This window comes from Orcinus orca, chromosome 12 (assembly GCF_937001465.1).
Source record: "Orcinus orca chromosome 12, mOrcOrc1.1, whole genome shotgun sequence".
In the NCBI taxonomy this organism is placed as follows: Eukaryota; Metazoa; Chordata; class Mammalia; order Artiodactyla; family Delphinidae; genus Orcinus; species Orcinus orca.
Window position 1 is genome coordinate 44,727,262 of NC_064570.1, and position 19,918 is coordinate 44,747,179.

At 38.8% G+C, this 19,918-nt stretch overlaps 1 long non-coding RNA gene across 1 annotated transcript; it reads left to right on the forward strand.

Annotated features, from left to right (window-relative positions):
- The first annotated feature begins 5,480 nt into the window (after positions 1-5,480).
- Positions 5,481-16,374, forward strand: LOC125960700 (uncharacterized). Its single transcript, XR_007470643.1, has 4 exons — positions 5,481-5,535; positions 6,907-7,080; positions 9,097-9,226; positions 16,315-16,374. It is a non-coding gene; the product is annotated as an uncharacterized LOC125960700 (long non-coding RNA).
- Positions 16,375-19,918: the final 3,544 nt, after the last annotated feature.

A 19,918-nucleotide genomic window follows, 5' to 3' on the forward strand; every position in this document is an offset into this window, starting at 1 on the left:
AGACAGAATAATAAAGCACTAACTTTTCTCCCTGTGTACTTAAGATTTTCCTTGACTCTTCTGGCACATATCTTTCTATCATACTTAAGAACTTCATGCAAGAAAAAAAGAATTCTTATTATGAGAAAAATTTTAGAGGTCAAAAAAAAACAGCCATACAACCTCCTGGAATTTCAGAGTTACTGGATTTTTGAGGAACTTAAAAAAGGTCTTCACTTATTTTTAGAAAAAGTAAAGTTAAATTCATCACTACCTCTCTAGGAATGCTAAAACAGTTTTCAATAGTTTCTAAGTAAAATTACACATTCCCAAATATAAACCAATTTTTGCAGTGAGAGAAAAATATTATCAGAATTTTTTCTCTGCTAAGACCAAAGAGATTCAGTGCATACTCAGTGAAGACTCCCCTTTGATCTTTATTCTGCTATTGACATTCCTTTGAGATATTTTTGCTTTGGATGCTCTGCCACCAGGGGATTGGTAGTGGAAGTTGAGCTCACATTGTTTCCCTATATGCTTAATTTTTAATGACAAGTCTCTGAATTACCAGATTGTGTCAATTACCATCCAAGAAATCTAATTTTGTTTATGAAATTAGCTGCTTGGAAGAGTAACACACGCATTAATTTCAGCTTAGCAGCGTCTCTGATCTGTTGCAGGTGCTATTTGAATGAACTGCCAGCACTTGATAAAACAGTTCATCAGGCCTTGCAGTCAGATCAAATCAAGCCTGTCCCAACAGCTCTGCAGCCAACATGACACGTGGCCGTACAGCTAGAAAACAAACTTTCCAAACTTCAAATAAGACACAGAGTCACTTCTCTAAACAGGAAATCATGAGGATTTTTAAAATTAGCCCAAGGCTAAAACTTATAAATACAAAAGAAAGTGAGAAGTTAAAGAAACTGCCTATGATAGTTCAGAACCAAAATACTTTCTTCCAGGAATACTTCTCTAAATAAGGCTAAAACGTAATTTTTATTTGCATTATCAAGATGATTCTCTATTTATTATTTCACTTTGATAATAGAAAACTCTGGTTCTTTCCATATTCTAACTTTTTATGGTTTTCAATGCACCATGGCAGTGCGGGCCTGTAATGATCCTTCCTATTACAGCAAAATCACAGGACACATTTTTATTCATCCATTTATTCACCCATTTTTATTCCCGATGAATTTGAATATTATTTCCTTGACACAAAAGTGCAAGAAAGTTCACAATTCCACTGAAATGCAACATATTTTACCACCATATGAAAGTACACTGAATTCTTAAAATAGAAAATAAAATTTTTAACTTCAGTCAAGGATTTCAACTATCAATCTTTGCCCCATAGCCTTTTAAAATGACCATCCATGGGGCAACAAGTAGTTACTGAGCACCTACTATATACCAGGCATTGCTCTAGGTTCCAAGGAAACAGCAAAGAATAAAAACAAAGTCTAAAAACAAAGTCTCACCTCTCTTGGAGCTGACATTCTGGTGAAAAGCTTACCAAATGCAAACTCTGTCCTTAAAGAGCTCTGGCGCAGACCCTTAATAGAGCAGGGAAAGATTCCCTGAGGAAACCTCATTTTTCGGACAGAGAGAATAAGCGGGAGGAAGACGGGCATCACAGGTAGTCAGGAAAAGCTTTGCTGAGGAGGAGGTGTTTCATTTGCCTGACACGGAGCAAGCCAAAACGCTAAGACGTCAAGTTTTGCAGCAGCCATGCGAGGAGATGGGAGAACAAGTTCTCAGATGCACCTCCACGAAGGTGACAGCCTCGGGATATTTATGAGATAAACAAGCAGGGTCGTCTGAGGCATAGGAGGCATGCGAAGCTTCGGGAAAGGTGACTGGAAATAAGAAAAAGCTTACGTAGCCATCTTTCTGTGCGGGGATAACTAAACTACAGGATTCTTCCGGGAACGCTTGTTTTAAAATGGCGTCACTTACCATAATCAGAGGGTGGAGCTTTCAGCCCTCTGACGTCAAAGGGTCGCTGAGCCTCACTGGCGCATGCCCAGTTGGAGAATGAGTGGTCCTATCCGGCTTTAACCACTTCAGTCCTAACTAGACACAGCTGACTCTACCTTCCTGGAAAACAACTCGGGCGAACCTCTTATTGTTAGGGTAAGTGTGGCTTGGAGGACAAGCTAGGTTTTTTTGTAGCAACAACTAAAAGGACCTTGCTCGGGGAAGGCAGGTTCCAGGCATAATGGATTTAACTGATGATTCCCCACGGTTTCAGAGACACCTGAGTGGGTCTTGCAGCATGAATATGAGTCCAAAAAAAATGTGCTACAGTAAGAAGAAGGAGTAAGTGCTAAAGGCAAGGAGGCATGAACCAGGCTTTGTTTGGGACTGTTAAGTTGCTACTTGTTTAACAAGTCGCTGGCGGGAGCTAAGTCTGAAACTATGGATGGGGCCTGACTCTTGTTGGCCTGTGGGCCAAGCTGCAGGGATTTGGGGAATCTTCTTTCCCCAGCCTCTCTACTCATAAAGGGATACTGATTAATGGAATAACTAAAAAAGGAGAAGGAAAGGCACAAAAGCATTATGCAATTGTTTGATTAGACAACTGATTTCTGAAAAGTTCTCTGTACTCTGCGTACTTTTCCTTCCATTGTATTTTGAAGGCAACTAGGAGAGTTTAATAGTTTTAAAATTACAACTTCAAAAATAAGTATAATAACTAATATTTTATAACACTTGACAGCTTTAATACTTTAGGACAAAAATACTTTCTCATATATTATTTTATTTGATCATCTAAGTAATGCTGCAGGGTAGAAAAAGTGTAATTAGCTTCATTTTACACATGAGGAAAATAGGTCAAGAGGTGGTTTTCCCTGGGTCAGACTTCAAACAGTGCCCTTCTACCTCCAAATTCTGGGATCTTTCTACCATACTAGATTTACTTACATGCAAAATCTAGTTGCTTTATTCCAGTAAAAATTCCCTTTTAAAGTAAAGCTTGAAAGCTGTAATGCTGGGCTCCTCTGGGTTTGAATCATAGGTGTGCTAACACCGTGTGTGGTGTAGTCCCTATCAACAGCACCGTCTCTCCACTCTGCAGCTGGTACTCCCCGAAAGAGATTCTCCAGCAGCTGTGCACCACTGATAGTTCCCTAAGCCCTTGCACTCACTTCCTGTACTGCTTTTTTGGCTCCAAAGTTTGGCTCTCATTCTTCAAAACAGTTCATCTTTCTTTTCTGTCAGTGCTGACTTGGGCAGCGTTGGGTTTTTACCCCTCTGCTCTCCAGGATCTCCTTGAATGCAGCTCTCCTTTTGTTTGTCTGAACTGCTGGGTGGGACCCAAACTCTGCCCTCAAGAATTTACATTCTCTTGAGAAATAAAATAAGTACTCACATGAAACAATTAAAAAATAATCCAAAATGGCAAGCAGTAAATACACTCTCCCTTCATCTTTTTTTTTTTTTTTTTTTTTTTTTGCGTTATGCGGGCCTCTCACTGTTGTGACCTCTCCCATTGTGGAGCACAGGCTCCGGATGCGCGGGCTCACGGCCATGGCTCACGGGCCTAGCTGCTCCGCGGCACGTGGTATCTTCCCGGACCGGGGCACGAACCCGTGTCCCCTGCATCGGCAGGCGGGCGGACTCTCAACCACTGCGCCACCAGGGAAGCCCCTCCCTTCATCTTGATTACACCTGACTTTTGAGGAAAGCACTTTAGAGAACTTTATAACATTTGCATTTTGGACTTAAAAATGTCCTAGTTATCCATGTACTACCTGGGGATTTTCTACTTCCTCTACAAGTTTGTGTGGCAAATAATACCAGTACGTTAGAAACATTGTTGCTACTAAGGATTACAATATTGTTGAATTTCAAGGTAGCACTAGACATTTGAATTAAAATGCTGTATATTTATTTCCAGTCCTTTGAAATTATGAAATGTAAATTTATCAAATCTGATTCTTAGGAAAATTATGACTGTTGTTACTATGAGTATATTCCCACCGTGAGTATGTCACTGTGGGTATTCACCAATATCCACAAGGTGAATTTGGGTGGGGAGTGGTATAGGAACCATTCACTCAGTACTGAGCCATCGAGGGGTAGAAGGTAGGTGCTTCTGTACTACATCATCATCTATTCATGTCAGAATCCTGAGCCATCCCTTGTTCTTGGCATCCTTCAGAACTGGCTCGTGCTCTCTCTCTCTCTCTCTCTCTCTCTCTCTCTCTCTCTCTCTCTCTCTCTCTCTCGGTGAACTCCTGCAAGTCCTTTCTGGAGTCATTCTGCCTTTCACTGCTTCATTTTGAGCCTGGAGAAACCCAGTTGAGTTCCCCCATGCAGTCATTTTCCTTTTCTGTGCTGCTTTCCCACATCCAGGCGTCATTCAACTTTCTTTACACCCCAGTGAAGTGCAAGAAACAATAAGTCAATTGTAGATCCATCTGTCTACATACACTGCATAGACACACTAAGCCAGAACTTCCTCTCTGAGTTGAGCCCATGAAAAGTGTCCTCTGCTCTTCGATCTTCAGGTCTCCATGGGGTGGCTGTGTTTTCCTTTAGGTCCACCAGATCCTGTTAGGGATCACAGCAGCTGCTCACTCCTGGTTTCCCTTTTATCTCTCCTCCACATCTCTACTGTGTCATTGAAAATGGTCATCTAGTCTGGAGATAAACACCAGTGGTAGACAAAGTGAGACAGAACTTTATTGCTCTTTATATCACTTTCATCATTTTGCATTATCCAAATTTTATGTTCACTGTCGGAGGCCTAGGCTTAAACCCTCAAAAATTAAGAATTAACCCCTTGTTTTCTCTTTCTACTGTGTTTTTCTTCCCTGAGGCAATGATGCAAAATGCCCAGCTGACTAGGGTTATTATATAAGAGAAAGTATGAAAAAAATAGCAATGAACATAATATCCCTTCATACTACTGGTAAAATCATATATAAACTACTTACCCATTTTAAATGTTCATGGGCCCAATCACTCACTCTATAAATATTTATAAGGCATTTAACTTTACATTTACCATTTACATACCATTCTTACAATTCTTTCTGATGATATTAAATCATTCTCTACTAAAGGAAAAACTTTATATGTAACAACTGTTAAATTTGGCCAAAGAGGTGGTGAAAGGGCAAGATATGCATTAACTGTTAGAAAAATTTCCAATTTCCTTAAGGCTAAGAAATCTTCCCGTCTCTTATGTTCCGAAGGCAGGACTCTGATGAACAAGTTAAGGACCTCTCACTTGCACTTTTCAATTTCCTCCTCCATCCCAAATTCTTTCCCACCTTCACTTTCTCTTTCTCTCTTTGTCCTAGATTTGAAAAAGAAGTGCCCCTCCTCTTTGCCAAAGTGAATGCCTCTCTTCACTGGTACTTCTGATGCTCCCCACCCCCTCCTCCAGGAGCTGAGATCACAGCACAGCAGGGAATATGGAGTTTGCGATCACAAGTGGACTCATAGCATAGCATGTGGGATCCTGTGTAAATTATTGAACAGCCCACGAGCTCAGGCTCTGCCTTTGAAATATGGAATCCTAACAATGCCTGCCACATAGTAAGTTCTTAAAAATTGAGAGGTGTTCTATCATTGCTTCTTTTTCCTGAATCTTCAGTCTTTTCTCTTATACTGATTCTGTTTCTTCTTCAGTTCTCTCTGAATTTAAACAAAAACAATTCCTCAACCCTGTAGCATCCTGTGCTTACCACCCCATGATTCTCCCTTTACCACCAGATTTTTGAAAGAGTAGCTATTCCTGTCGTCTTTTTCTGATCACTCAAAATTTCTTAAATTTCATTACTGATCTTATCAAATTTACTTCCTCAGAGGTAATATGGACCTTCTAATCACTGAGTCCTGTGTCTTTTCTCTATTTTTAAACTCTTTGAAACATCTGTGCCATTCAACATTGTTGAATACCGCTTTGTTTGAAATAATTTATCCCTCAGCATCTATTGTTGGGCTGTATCTGTGTGTTTTTTTTGACTGATCATTCTCTTCCTATTTACAAATGTAGCTGTTTCTTAATTCCTTTGCTTAATCCACTCCATTTAGATGTGCACAATCCTTCCTGAAATTTCACCAAGTCTAACACCCCTATTTGAATGACCCAAAGGGTCTAGCCTCCACACTAAATTAATCATCTCATTAATTATCTGCTTGGATATTCTGCCAGACCTTTGAACTCAAAACACCCCTTGAACCAAAGTCATCCCGTTCCCCCAGACTAACCCTTCTTCTCCTTTCTGTATTACAGATACTAGCATTCTCCCTGGCAACCAGATTCAAAATCTTGAAGTTCCTTCCTTTCCTACCACCCATCTCCTATCACCAGTCACTCATCAATCCTATGAATTCTAGCTCTGTAATATTTTCACACTTATCATTATCTTCCAGTTTGTCGCCTCCATGGTTTGGGGTTTATTATGTCTTATCTGAACTACTATAAAACCTTCTAATTTGTTCTAACTGCTCTTAAATCTCTCTCTCCAGCTCCCCTCCCAAGCTTCATTTTTTCAACTAATCCATCAACAATGCCAGATAAAGCCTCAGTTTAATTTAATGTGTTTATGAATAAGAAAATTACTACAGAGAGAAAAGAAGAAAGCATTTTGGTACAGCAGCTGGGTGCTATGATATATATGTAACTATATTATATTATTTAACATTAAAAACAAATTGTGATGAACATACTTGGTTGCCCACACAGTATCCATTTCCCCCTTCCTTCTTCCAAATACAACGCTGATTTTTTTTTTCAGGTTTCTATCTCCGTCCCTTCCAAAGAAGGATTGTAATTAGTCTATGCTAGTTTTCTGAGTCTTGTTATTGGTCTATGGGTGATTGTGTGTCCTAAAATGATTCAGAAGGGTAAAGGGAAGAAGTTGTATTTCATGGATGGCTAAGAATCTCTCTTTCTCACTCTAGGCAGGAAAAAGGAGCATCTTGCCCAAGTTGTCCCAGCCACCAACTTGGGACCATGAGAGGAGCCAGACTGAGAACAAAATTGACAGAGAGAGAAGGGCTGAAGCCAAAGAGTGGTAAGAAAAACGTCAGAAAGTGACACACTGTACCTTCATCCCTGACTACTGGTTACACAAGGTAATATCTTTCCTTATTTGTTAAGCCATTTCAAGTAGGGTGTTCTACTACTTGCAGCCTGGGTATGCCTGCTGAGCAATCCTTTGATGTGGAGATAGGCTCAGAGAGGCCCAAGTTCACATGGTTAGTAGTAGCTGAGCCAAGATTTGAAACCAAGTTTGCTTGCCTACAAAGCCCTTGCTTTTTCTGCGAACCCATATTAACTGATTAGGACTCTCATCAGGTCAAAACCTATAAGAGATATTTCAGACACTTATTGAGACGTTACTGTGTATTGTGCACAGTTATCAGTGCTTTACAGATACTAACTCACTGACACTTTGAAATAACCATATGAGGCCCAAACACTATCCTCATTTTACAAAGACTGAAAGAGTTAAATAACTTCCTCAGAGTCACACAGCAAGTAAGTTTCAGAACATGGAATTGACCCAATGCATTCGGACTCTAGAATGCCTGCTCTTAATCATTAGTCTTACACATTTCTTAATTTATTCTTTGCATGTCCACAATGCTTAAAAAACAGGTTATGTTGCTTTCATGCACTATATTTATGAGAAAAGTTGTGGGAGCCTACTGCAAGAGAAAGTTGGCTTACAATATCAGTGTGCATGTATCAGACAGAGGCTGGCAGGAGGATGGATAGAGGGGCTATTTGAATAGAAACACAGGATCTGAAATGAAATAATCTTTTGGCTGAAGAGGAGATAGCCCCCACTCACACCTCTCACATCAGAGGTGAAGCCTGGTAATGGTGCTGGCAGTAGAAGTTCTCAAAAACAAACCTTCAGGGCTTCCCTGGTGGCGCAGTGGTTGAGAGTCCGCCTGCCGATGCAGGGGACGTGGGTTCGTGCCCCGGTCTGCGAAGATCCCACATGCTGCGGAGTGGCTAGGCCTGTGAGCCATGGCCGCTAAGCCTGCGCGTCTGGAGCCTGTGCTCCGCAACGGGAGAGGCCACAACAGTGAGAAGCCCACGTAGAGAAAAAACAAAACAAAACAAAAAAACCTTCACATATGGCTTAAGTTTGAATTTGCAATGATACCCAGAGACCCACGCCAATTACTATAAGGAGTTCTCCAAGGTACTGGAATTCATTCCAAACTCCTTAGCTTAATGTTTATGTTGTACTCCAATCTACCTTTCTAATACCCCCAACCCCTGCCCCATCCTTCTCTTTTGTACATGTCATTTCCTCTCATTGAATTTAGGTAATCGAAATTGTACATTAGTACCGATAATTCTTTCAAAAGGAAATTTAACTTGCATAGGGATAATTTTAGAAATATAACTAGCACCTATTTACTAGAAACAGAAATAACCTTAGCAGTTTGATGTCTTTATAATAATGCAGTGGGACATATGGCGAGGGCAATGGTAGAATCCTAGAAAATGAGGTTAGCTCAGTGGGAAACTCTGTTTTATATTTCCCCCAGAAAACTCTGTTCACCTTCTACTCAACTAACAAGTGAAATAAGGTCCCTGTTCATGCTACATCATGGAAATGTGTGCTATCTGTCCCCGCTCTTAAAGAGAAGCCAGGGGCACAAATTAAATAAGCCTGGAAAAGTTTCATGCATCTGTAATTTAATAAAATAACTAGAGAATAATAGCTTCAGGATTTATACCTAACTCGTAATATTTTCCCCCCTGTGGATATAAAGTAACCCCTCCCTCCAAAGTTTCTGTTGAAATGATGTCTTGAGAATAAGTGAAATGTCATTTATTATCTTCATTCAATAATGGTAGATTATTAAGGTCCTATTTGTCACTGGAATAGTAGACCTCATCAAAAGGTAATATTCCACTTTTTTCTTAGGATTAGAAGTGCTCTATCTGAACAAGATGAATCATGGGCATTCATCTTTCTTCTTCAACTGTCACTAAGACATTGGGGAGACGAAAAATAGTAAAGAAGCACATTAACAATGTTACACAGTCAGTAATATAAGGAGTGAGAGAAACTTTGTCAAGTCATTGTCAATCTGAAATTTTTTTCTTTTTCCAAAAAAATCCAGATGCTTTAAAATCCCTCTAAACCCCACAAGGCACACCAGAGAGAGAATTCAAGGAAGAGCAAAAACAAAATCTGGTATTCTCTGGAGGTTTTGCATGTTACACTAAGTTCTCCCGGCACCCCACTGAAAGGTAATTCACATTACATACAGCATAGCAGCAGGCTAAATTTTATTAGTGAAAACATATTACCTATCCATTTGGAGGAATGAAGAGGGCAAATAGGTTAAAGTTTTCTCTTAACTATTAATTAATGTGCCTCAGGTGGTCTCCTTCCTATTAATTTCATTGTACTAAAAGAAAAATAGTAAGAGCATCTGTAGATGTTAATCGGAGCTACTTGCAAAATACAAGACAGAGACCTGAATGTCTCCCTATAAATCAGTAACAATAACAACACCACCATCAGAGCAGAAACTATTAAACAGAGCCAATGCCAGCACATACTCTATGGCTAATACCACCTAGATTGGTGTTCATGTTAAGGTAACCAAATCAGTAGTTGTAGCAACCAGAACACAAATTGAAGTATGCAAATAAAACTTGACTTATGTTGATTTTACTTGATTTGGGAATATGTAAATATTATTCAATTTTTTAAACAAAGAATATTTATTAACTTACTTTAATAACCAGATATAACATGTGGGAATTGGAATCTCAAAAGGTCTTTTAAAAAAATAAAAGAAAATGTACCAGGACTTCTTCATAGAAAGTTATAGGAACACATTCTAGGTGACTTAAGAAAGAAAGAATTTATTGCTCAAGTGATTGGGAAGGCAAGTGCTGGACCCAACTTCAAGAATGAATGGGATATAAAGACTATCTTGTTCCTCTTTTCTGTGTTTTCTTTTCTCTTCTCTCTTCTTTTCCTTCCCTGTTTCTAGCTTCTCCTATGTGGTGGCTTCATTCTCTTCTTTTTTATTTCTGTTTTTTTCCAACTTTATTGAGGAGTAATTGACAAACATAAATATATATATTTAAAGTGTACAGCGTGATGATTTGAGGTATCTATATTGTGGAAAGATTACCAAGATAAAGAAGATAATTAACACATAATCATCTTTCATAGTTAACTTCTTTTTCTTGGTGGTGACAACACCTTAAGATCTACTCTTAGCAACCTTCAAGTATACAATACCTTATTTTAAACTATAGTCACCAAGCTGTACATTAGATCCTCAGAACTTACTCATTACATAACTAGAAGTTTATTCCCTTTGACCAACATCTCACCATTCCCCCATGTGCCCAACCCCAGGCAGCCACCATTCTATTCTGTTTCTATTGAATTGGTTTTCTCTATAGATGTATTTCTCCGTGAGTAATCACACATGAATGAACGTAGGCAGAAAAATAAGAACAGAATGGCTGGAGTAAGAGAGAAGCAATTTCCCAAAGGACGTTGGGGGCATTGGAAGGGATGCTGTAACAAGAAGAGAACAAGTTGGACGGAAACCCAAAACAACAGAATCTTCTACATCAGTGTTTCCCAGTGTGGTCTCCAGACCAACAGTGCTGGTATCACCTGGTAGGCTGTTAGACATGAACATTTTCCAGCCTCACCCCAGACCTACTGAATCAAAAACTCTGGGGGTGGGGCCAGCAATCTATTTCCACAAACCTTCTAAGTGACTCTTACACATGCTAAGGTTTGAGAGACACTGTCCTATGGAAGGATTCCAGATTGTCATCATGAACACAGATCCTGTATGTCCAACTATCCCACCTTAATATGTGTACCTTAAATTTCAGGAATTTATGATAGAGCTCATCACAAATTTTTTGATAGAGCTCATCACAAAAATATTTGCAAGTGAAGCAACTGACAAAGGATTAATCTCCAAAATATGCAAGCAGCTCATGCAGCTGAATATCAGAAAAACAAACAACCCAATCCAAAAATGGGCAGAAGATCTAAATACACATTTCTCCAAAGAAGATATACAGATTGCCAACAAACACATGAAACGATGCTCAACATCACTAATCATTAGAGAAATGCAAATCAAAACTACAATGAGGTATCACCTCACACTGGTCAGAATGGCCATCATCAAAAAGTCTACAAACAATAAATGCTGGAGAGGGTGTGGAGGAAAGGGAACCCTCTTGGGCTGTTGGTGGGAATGTAAATAGATACAGCCACAATGGAAAACAGTATGGACCTTCCTTAAAAAACTAAAAATAGAACTACCATAAGACCCAGCAATCCCACTACTGGGCATATACCCTGAGAAAACCATGATTCAAAAAGAGTCATGTACCACAATATTCATTACAGCACTATTTACAATAGCCAGGACATGGAAGCAACCTAAGTGTCCATCGACAGATGAATGGATAAAGAAGATATGGTACGTATATACAATGGAATATTACTCAGCCATAAAAAGAAATGAAATTGAGTTATTTGTAGTGAGGTGGATGGACCTAGAGTCTGTCATACAGAATGAAGTAAGTCAGAAAGAGAAAAATAAATACTGTATGCTAACACATATATATGGAATCTAAAAAAAATAAATTGGTTCTGAAGAACCTAAGGGCAGGACAGGAATAAAGACAGACGTAAAGAATGGACTTGAGAACACGGGGAGGGAGAAGGGTAAGCTGGGACGAAATGAGAGAGTAGCACTGACATATATACACTGCCAAGTGTAGAGTGGATGGCTGGTGGGAAGCAGCCGTATAGCACTGGAGGATCAGCTCGATGCTCTGTGACCATCTAGAGGGATGGGATGGGAAGAGGGGAAGGGGGACGCAAGAGGGAGGGGATATGGGGATATATGTATGCGTATGGCTGATTCACTTTGTTGTACAGTGGAAACTGACACACCATTGTACAGCAATTATACTCCAATAAGGATGTTAAAAAAAAAAGCACAAAGCCTACAAAACTGCACACTCCTCAGCTAAGGTACTAACTGTATGTGCAAGCCTATACTTTGCTTTCCCCACGTTGTAAACTGTTCTCCACATTAGAGATTTGTGAACTCCCTAGGATTCTGTAGAAAATTCATGGTATGTTTATATGTGCATTTTTCTAGGGTGTGGGTCCTTGGCTTTCATCAGATTCTTGTTGACCCAAAATGTTTAAGAAATATTGATACAGCAGGCAGAGGAGAAAAGTAATTTGGATTGTCAGGTACATGTCAAAGGGTTGTCAGATACATGTCATGTCAGTCCTCTGAAAAAAAGTGAAGACTAATATAACACATCATTCAATATGAAGCCATTCTTGTGCTTTTAAGAGAGTAACAATATGGGTAAACTGCAATACAGTTTCCCTGTGCTGAATTAACCACTGTGAGAAAGATTTTTCATAAGGGTGAAAATACCATACTTCTATTAATTACACTCATGCTAATTATTTCCTGAAAAGCTTGATGGTAGAGCTGGAACACAAACAAAAAACAAAACCATGTTTTGAAAGAAGAGTGCATTTAATTTGAAAATTGGCAAGGAGATTGGGTAAAGATTGTGATAGCTATCTGGATGGACTACCCAGCACATTTCCCATTAACTCTCATTATTTTTCTAGCATCCTGCAGTTATTCCCTTTCCCATCCTTAGTGGTGGACGTGTATCTCAAACATGACCAGTTAATGTGACCAATTTCCCTATCACAGTAATTGACCCTGGGGTGAGCATTTAACAAATAAGCAAGACCAAAGAGATGCCTTCCTAAATTGATAAATGGATATTGGAAAGACATTCTCATTCAACTGAATGTACTAAGAAATTGCTGTGTAAACCAAAGGCTACCAGTGGCAGCAGAGAGAACTTGTCAGAAGAAAATTGAGCAATAGGCAAGGAAAAGATTTTTAAAAAGTAAAACAGAGAGATTGGGAGAGAGAAAAAGCCCTGAAGACATTGTGTGAACCCTTGAACTCTTAGACTTTTTTATCTATACTTTAAGTCAGGTCCACTTTGGACTTGCTAGGTATATGGACAAATACATTTTCTTTTGTTGCTTCAACTACTTAAGGAGGATTTTTATCATTTGCAACAGAAGTAGACCTACCTAATATAGTAGAACTCTGACTCCATGCTTTGCCATCATCCCATTTGTCACTGGGACAGATACCAAATCTGAACCCCAGTCCAAGACCCTCTTCTTAGAGAAACTCACACCATTACTAGTGATTAAAGGTGCCAGGATGAGTTGCTTGCCTGTTGGCAATCTGTGATCATCATTCGCTACATGTATGTTTTTCTTGCTTGACTTTCAACAAATGGAATGTGGTAAAGTGCTCTATTTGATCTATACACAAGGCATTATGGGAGCATGAAGTGATGAAGGCAGTATGAACTCGGCAAAATTACCAGTCACCAGCTCTGTACCTTTGGACAAGTTATTTAACCTGCTAAGCCTAGGATTCCTCAGTGATTAAGTAGATATATCTACCTTAAAAGATTATATGGATAGGGCTTCCATGGTGGCGCAGTGGTTGAGAGTCCACCTGCCGATGCAGGGGACACGGGTTCGTGCCCCGGTCCGGGAAGATCCCACATGCCGCGGAGTGGCTGGGCCCGTGAGCCATGGCCGCTGAGCTTGCGCGTCCGGAGCCTGTGCTCCGAAACAGGAGAGGCCACAAGAGTGAGAGGCCCATGTACCGCAAAAAAAAAAAAAAAAAAAAGATTATATGGATAAATGAGATAAACAATACAGGTTAATACTGTGTCCACCACGTTCTTACACCAGTAAATATTCTTTGCCACAGATACATGCATACGAATAGAAGAGAGACCAACTCTCTTTGGCTGGGAAGCACTGTTAGTCCATATAGAATATTTCTCATGAACTGAGCCTTGACGAGTAATGGGGATTTTGCCAGATAGAGAAGTAGGGAAGGGCATAATAGTTAGACAACAACATGTGTGTACTAGTTATTCTTCATTGGCCTCTCCAAATCTCTTCCTGTCCATTTCTTTGTGACCTAGTAGAGTGACCCCCTGCAGACTGCATTACCCAGGATTCCTTGCTCTCTGTTTTCTGTTGGGATCAGCCAGTGGTAGGTACCTACAGGATAATGGCGGGTGAGAAGAAAGAGAGTTCAAGCTATTAATCTTGTTAGACCATATAATTCTCATGGGTGCAACTTCAGGTCTAGGGGTGGTAACAGAATTCTAATACTGCAAGTCCCTGTGTACCTCTAAATAGTCCCAATATTTAGCTCTGTCCAGTTAAACCCTTTAAGTGTGTATCTATTTCCTGTCAGTCCCCAGATATATACAATGTGCTAAGCATAGGGAGTAAAACTGCATGGTCTATTTAGGTAATGATAAATAGTTCATTTTCTCCAATTTTCAAAATATCAAAAATAAATAAAACCCAAAAAACACCTTCCTACTATCCTCCTGGAACCATCACCCTTTTCTCCTTTTCCCATCATAGCCAAGGCTTGTACAGTTTACATTGAATTCCCCTGTTCTTCATTCCTTTTTAGACAGGCTTTAGCCGCCCCACCCCCACCCCCAACGTCATTCCATGAAAATACTTTCCAAATGGCTGTAGCAACTGTTTCTGAACTGCACATATCCTTTGTTTGATTAAGAAAGTGTCCTTAAATTTCTGGTTTGCTGAGAATTATCATAAGTGGGTGTTGAATTTTATCAAATATTTCTTTGCATCTATTGAGACCATCATATTCTATTAATGTGATGAATTACACTGATCGATTTTCAAACTTTAAACCATCCTTGCATTCCTGGAATAAACTCCACACTGTCATTTTTCTTTCTACATATAACTGACTTCCAGTTATATATAACTCAACTCAGAATTTTTTAGTCCATGTTGATAAGGAACATTTACTGGCAATTTTATTTGTTATTGTCCTTATCCACTTTTGGTGTCAGGATTATTCTAGTCTCAAAAACTGAGCTGAAACATGTTCTTACATCATTCTGTCTTTGTTTATTTCCTCCATATTTTTTTCATACTGTTGTTTCTTCTCAGACAATTTTTTGTTTTTTTTTTTGCAGTACGCGGGCCTCTCACTGTTGTGGCCTTTCCCATTGCGGAGCACAGGCTCCGGACGCGCAGGCCCAGCGGCCATGGCTCACGGGCCCAGCCGCTCCGCGGTATGTGGGATCTTCCCAGACCGGGGTACGAACCCATGTCCCTTGCATTGGCAAGCGGACTCTCAACCACTGCGCTACCAGGGAAGCCCCTCAGACATTTTTTTTCACTTATAATTCTGTGTCCATCCTTTATATTTTAGAGTTTCCCTAGGTTCTACTTTTAATCTTGGTGTGTTAGAAAAAAGTGGTAGAGTGAATAGACTGGGTCCAGATGATAAAGAAATTTATGTTAAGAACTTGATACATTTCACCCAATTAAAAATACCAATGGAATCCTATGTGATCTGCTGAGGTGTTTGTCCAAACTTCATCTTAAACTTCACTGCCTAAAACACAACTCCAATCTCTATCAAAAGCCATTATAAGCCCCCTACTTGCTGGCAAAATTAAAACTGCATTTGGTTCACACTTTTCCCTCCTTCTGATATGACTTTCTTTCTCTGCTTTTAAAAACTTTATTTTTTCCAACGTTTATTTCAAAATTAGCTCCCTCCATGAAGGCTTAATAACCCTCTCAGTCCTAAAAGAATGACATCTATTTAGGCTTGTTACATTATAGCACCGTACTGATAGCTCTTTAACAAAGCCCATTTACTCTTGCTTCCTATAACAGCTACATATGTACAAGTTTTATTGCCTCCCCCAAAACCCAACCAAACTAAACTACTTAGGGGATAAAGGATATCCCATATGTTTATTTCCTGCCCAGTCCAATCCAGTGTCTTATAATTTTTAGACCATTAGAAAACCATTTGTTAAAGTGAATTGAATTAAAATTGGAAAAGACAATCCAGGATGTCTGGCCATTTTAATCTATGTCTTGTTGAACAGTATGCCAACCAAAATCCCCTCTTAGGCAAAGTCTTTCTCAGCACTCACCTTCCTAAGGCATTTTGAGTCCTGCTGTTAAAGTAGATGAGTTAGGAAAATGTGTTTTTCATAAGTGAATGGAATGTAGATAAAATTCTTATAAAAATAAAGGACTGGATCTGAACATCCAATTAGTAACTTCTAATAAATCCATGAACTTAAAAGTTACCATAAAGTTCTATAAAAATTCACAAGGGGAGTCTTTCCAATGTTATATATATTTTTTTTTTTTAAAAAAACTTTATGGTTTTTTCTTTCCCCAGTGTTTATTCTTTACAAATGTTTGTTATCCATGATGGATCTCGATGAAAGGAAGAAAAAGGAAAAATAAACTATGTCTGAAAAAGGAAAAATAAACTATGTCTTACAAAACTATTTTCAGCCTGTAGTTGGTAACCTGCAACAAAATGCACATATCTATGTTGACTTTCTAGTCAGGAAAAAAAATGATAAACAAACAAACAGCAATAACAAAAGAGCAACAGACCTTCCATCCCCAAAAGTGTTATTAAGGCTTTGTGCTAAAATAAAACACCCAGCAGTCAGGCCATCAAAGCATAGCATGTAAAGTCTGAGAAAGCATGATATTTCTAAATCAATAAAACATCAAATTGGTCCTAGTTTTGCTGGAAAAAAAATCTAGTGGTTCAACTTAAAACGTGAAACACAAATTAAAAAATAGATCAAATTTTTACTCAATATTACTTGTTTTTTAGGGTTTTTTTTCCCCAAATAGGATGTGTACACCTAAGATAAAGTTACATACAACAATGCATGTTAGAATTAGTAATGTTTTCTGAATGAAAGAGGCTCTCAGCTAAAGCTATCGTTGGCATCACAGCCATGGTTGGAAACTGTTGCTAGGATGAGTTCGCATCTCTGCATGTTTGCTGATCTTTCTTCCACATAACTAAGTTATTCAGCACTTTTCTAAATACATGTTTCAGATCCTGTCTCTAATTTTCCTTCTGGTCCATACTCTGTTTTCCTAGTTTTCTTCTCCCCCATGCTGCTTCTAGGAAACTGTCATGGAACATATCAGTTCAGTCATATATGCACATATAAAAATAAAATAAAATAGACTTTAAAACATAATTCAAAACACATCCAATCATCTAAATATTCAGAAATATTTAGGAAAAAAATGGACACCTAGAAATCTCATTCTTATGTTGTTTTGTGTTTCTGCTTCTGCACTTCAGATAAGAGTTACCTTATATAAATAATTTAATCTGTAAATTTAAATTAACGTTGGATGGGATTCACTTTGATGACATCGCTCATGCAGAAAAGAGAATAAGGGCAGATGGGATGATCCTCATTAAGGAGAAGGCAGGGAGGGATACAGAGCCATGCGAGGGAAATAAGCTACCAATGGAAAAGCAACGAGTAGGCTTCTAGGACTGTAAAAATGAGAAATATCAAAAAGGAAGGAATTTGAAAGGAGGGTTAGTATCAGGAAGTGGGCATAGCAATAATTAGTGAATATTAATGTCAGATATCAAGGAAAAGAAACAAGTTCAAAAGAGCATGGGTGTAAAATGTTTTTCCAGTGTAGAATGTGATGATTCTGCCACTTGCGTCATGGAATACGTGAACAGTGCCTCGTGAAATTGTGCCTTGCACCCTGAGTGTGACCATAAATGAGGGCCCTGGGTATCAAGAAAATCGTTAATTTAAACAGCATATCTGTCATTGGTGAATCTTTCAGAAAGTACTTTGTTTTCTATATCAAGCAAAAAGCATGGTCTATTAGAAAGGCCCTTCCCTAGTAGCATGAAGACCAAGCATAACATTATTATTTTTAACTATGTAAAGTCACCATTATTAGACAGTTATTTTAACCTACAAAAATGTTGATTTCATAGAGTTCAACGTACCAGTTGCATAATCTCGGTTAAGACATTTTACCTTTCTTGGTAAAAGTTTCCTTACCTGTAAACTAGACTAGATCAGTGAGTGCCAAGCTGTATTTTGCTTTGCCACTTTTTACGTCACTACACAGCACTATCCCCAATAACTCTCCTTATGCACAGTGATTCTAAATGGGGACAGGGGTGAAGGTTTCACATTTTTTCTCTCCTGCAGACAGTTGTTCTGATATGCTTCTTTATTGAACCATTCCATTTTCCTGCCTCATTGAAAACATGAGAGTGAGGTGCTGGAATTGTTCCAGTGAACAGAATAGTTCTTTGAATGTCAAGTACCAAAAGTTACAGTCTAGTTAGTACTCAAAGTCTAGAAGAGGGCTTCTCTGGTAGCGCAGTGGTTAAGAATCCGCCTGCCAACACAGGGAACACGGGTTCGAGCCCTGCTCTGGGAAGATCCCACATGCCATGGAGCAACTAAGCCCGTGTGCCACAACTACTGAGCCTGTGCTCTAGAGCCTGTGGCCACAACTACTGAAGCCCCTGCACCTAGAGCCCATATTCCACAACAAGAGAAGCCACTGCAATGAGAAGCCCATGCTCCACAATGAAGAGATGCCCCCACTCACCGCAACTAGAGAAAACCCATGTGCAGCAACAAAGACCCAATGCAGCCAAAAATAAATAAATTAAATAAATAAAAATTTTTAAAAAAGCCCAAAGTCTAGAAGACCTAAACCCCATAGTTACAAGTTTAATCTACCCACATGTATGTTGCATATCCTGAGATTCTTCTTCTGCAGCAATAGAGGTCACAGGCCAGCATCAATGGGTTGAGAGTGTGATCATTTTGATGGTCAATCACATAGGAAAGTCAGTGGCCAGAAATAAAGGTCAAGGCTAAGGGTTAAAGTAACATACTAAAGTGGAGAATCCTCTACTGTCTTTTGGGAGGGCAGATGAATCTGGGGAATACAACCAGCTTCACTTAGGAAGAGGTACAGTAGAGCTATTTAGATTATAGCACTTGTGACACCATTTTGTAACTCCTGTTTAATTTCCTGTTTTCACACAGGGCTTAAAGCTTCCTGAAGTCATCTGTTTTTGCATCCTATCTGTTTTTGTATTGCAAATATCTCTAAGAATGCCTTCTTGGCATTGGTAGACACTCAATATTTTTCTTTTTTAAAAAACTTTATTATCATGAAACAATTTGATAATTTGGACAGAAAATTTGCAAAAATAGTACAAAGAACTCTTTTATACTTTCTATCCAGTTTCATGTGTCATTAACATTTTGTCATATTTACTTCCCCATTTTCTCTCTCTACCCAAGAGAGAGAGTAAGTCATATACTTCATGGCCCTTTACCCCTAAATACTTAAGTGTGCATTCCTGAAAACAAGGAAATTCATATATAGTCACATTCCACTTGTCAAAATCACATTATAATCCATATCTATACTTCATGTTTATACTTTGTCAATCACCCACAATGTACTGTATAGCAACATTTCCAGTCAGTGATACAGATTGCAGTTAATTTTGATTTCCTTTTTAATCTATTTTGATTTGGAAAAGACTAATACTTCTTGAATAAAAGCCAAGGAGTATTCTATCCTCCCAACTCTCTTTTTCTTAGTACTGAATTTAACACCAGGAATTTCATAGACAGTAGTTGAAAGGAAATGAGACTTGAAATCAAAAGACTTAAGGTTCAGACTGAAGTCACTAAATATGTAAACCAGAGTAATTTTTGTAGCTACAGTCTTCTTGTGAAGTGTTTATCACCCTCACTAATACATTATGAAGTATATTGTAAAAGAGGCAAGAACCCCAAATAGCCAAAGCAATCTTGAGAGAGAGGAACAAAGCTGGAGGTATCCCACTCCCTAACTACAAACTATACTATAAAACTATAGTAGTCAATACAGTATGGTACTGGCACAAAAACAGATCAATGGAACAGAATAGACAGCCCAGAAATAAACCCACTCAC